Here is a 2,544-nt window from a genome sequence, read left to right as displayed (position 1 = left end):
AGACTCAGAGACTTTGTTTAAAGCATGGGAAAGGTTCAAGGAATTTTGACAAAATGCCCACACCATGGGATTGAACCTTGGATGCAACTAACTAATTTCTAGGATGGATTAACACCACCATTGTGAAGAATATTGAATGATGCAGTTGGGGGTCCAATTATGAAAAACACTAGAAGAGGTTGTTGAAATTTTGAACAACTTAGCAGAGGTTGCTAATTAATAAGCTGTAGACACTTAGGAAAAAGAATAATATCAGGGTACACCTAGTTGATGCTTACACTACATTGTAAGCCTAGATTATAACTATTGTCAGAGATGTGAAATAATTTACCGTAACCTAAGATTAGATGGCACAATGGATATATATGATTTTTTTGGGTACAGATATTCGACTCATGAATGTCAATGAGGTTCGATTGTAAAAGATCAAGATGTGAATGTAATTGGTAATAATAATAAAGGAAACTATTAGAGAGGCAACAACATCAATTCTATAGGTGAGAAACATCCTGAATTTTCATGGTGTTCACCAAATAGCAGTTGAAATATATGGCAGCGAAACAACTCCTGGGGTCAAGGACAAACACCTCAGGGGTACCAGAATAAATAGAGATAACAAAGCAACCAATCAAGTCCGAAAGATCTCATGAAGACTTCATCAAAAAGGTTGATGAGAGGTTTGAATGTCAAGGTGCTTCTATTCAAAATTTAGAAAGACTGGATAGATTGCTAATCAGATATCTGAAAAACCACCTGGAACTCTTCCAAGTGATACAGAGAGAAATCATAGGATTTCGAAGGCTGTGACTTTGCAAAGTGGAAAGATATTTGCAAAAGCCATGCCTATGGAGCAACAAAGAGACAAGGAGAGACACAAAAAAGTAAGAAAGTAGTAAGAGAGTCAAAATTCAAAAAGAAAAAGAGAAGTCAAAAATAGAATATAATTCTAAAAACATAACTGCATTGCGTTTTTCCTAAAACATAAAATAAGAGAAGCTTGTCAAGTGTTTTGGAAAGTTCTTAGAGATGCCGAAGCAACTTCATGTGAATATTCCTTTCACTAAGGTGGTTACTCAGATGCCTGCATTTGCTAAATTTTAAAGGAGGTCTTTCATAGCAAGAGAAAATTGGAGGAAAAATCAATTGTAAAGTTGAATGCTCATAATAGTGATATTTAACAGAATAAACTGCCTTAGAAATATAATGATCTTGGAATTTTTATTATTCCTGTAGAATAACTAGTGCTCGATTTAAGAAATCATTATGTGACTCAAGTGCCTCAATAACTCGCATGTGGTTGCCTATTTTTATGAAATTAGAAGGAGATCTTGGGGTCATAAAATCAATTCTAGTATCTTTGCAGCTAGCAGACCAATTTACCATCATTCCTGAAGATATTGTCAAAGATGTTCGTGTTCGAGTAGACAAATTTGTATTTCAATAGATTTTATAATAGTGGATAGAGAAAGAATAAGGATGTTCTTTAATATTCTAAAAGATATTCCTAGCTATGGGAATAGAAATTCTTGATATTTATGAAGGATAATTTTCTCAGAGTTGGTGATGAAAAAGTTGTATTCAACATGAAGAAAATGATGAAATATCCCAGAGATGAGGAAATTTATTACATATACTTCGGGGTAGACATCCTGAATGACCTACCTGAAGAATACAAAAATAAAAAGTTAGTTGTGGGCTCGTTGAAAATATAAATAACCTAATCCAATACTATAGAGGATAAAGATCCATATGTTAGAGAAGTAGTAGAGGTATTGGAATCTATAGGCCCTTTAAGTCATTTTCTATGTTCTTGTACTTTTTTGCGTTTAGAGTTATCCTGTAGTTTCACCAAGTTCTGTAGTTTCACCAAGTTATTTATGACTTGTTGGGACTAATAGTCTGATTACAGGAAATTTATTTGAGTTTTAAAGCAAATTCTCTATTTTGGAGCTTTCGCTATTAACAAAGGGTATTAGGCCTAAACTGCAGGTTAAGAACCTTGAATTCTAATTTTGACTATTTTTAAAATCTAGAATATCAATTTTAGGCTACAAGAACCCCTAGTTTGGTCTCAAGGCTTCCTAAATTATTTTGGATTATTGGATAAATTTGGCTAAATGAACTATTGGGCGTGAGACCCACTTTTAATTGAAATAACCTTGGATGGAAATTTTGATAGCACTGTTGGGTCTTGAATGCCAAATTTAGTATGGTAGCATAGTTCATTTGATTTTTTTGGATTCCAAATGAATCCCGAGGGTCAGATCAAAAACTTGACAACTTAACCAAGTTGTTGATGCTGGTGCATTTGGTGTAGGCCAAAAATGGCCTTCGAGTTCATGAGGCTTTGGTTGCATTCACGAAGCTCAAGGATTCTTGGCCTCTATATTTATGATCTAGCCTTCATGTTTGTGAAGAGGCGACTAGCTGATCAGTCTGATCTCCTTCTTCATATTAACGATGGAGTAGCTCTATTTGGATTAACATTGCAATTTTTTGTAAGGGCGCGAATAAGGACCCCTAGGCATATTTAATATTGTTTCC

The 2,544-nt window shown here is 34.4% G+C and overlaps 1 pseudogene; it reads right to left on the bottom strand.

Annotated features, from left to right (window-relative positions):
- On the bottom strand, window positions 1-71 carry LOC124899098 (annotated as a pseudogene).
- Window positions 72-2,544: the final 2,473 nt, after the last annotated feature.

The sequence above is a fragment of the Capsicum annuum genome, chromosome 5 (genome assembly GCF_002878395.1).
Source record: "Capsicum annuum cultivar UCD-10X-F1 chromosome 5, UCD10Xv1.1, whole genome shotgun sequence".
In the NCBI taxonomy this organism is placed as follows: domain Eukaryota; kingdom Viridiplantae; phylum Streptophyta; class Magnoliopsida; order Solanales; family Solanaceae; genus Capsicum; species Capsicum annuum.
Note: the sequence above shows the minus strand (reverse complement) of the source record. Positions and strands in the feature narration are given on the sequence as shown.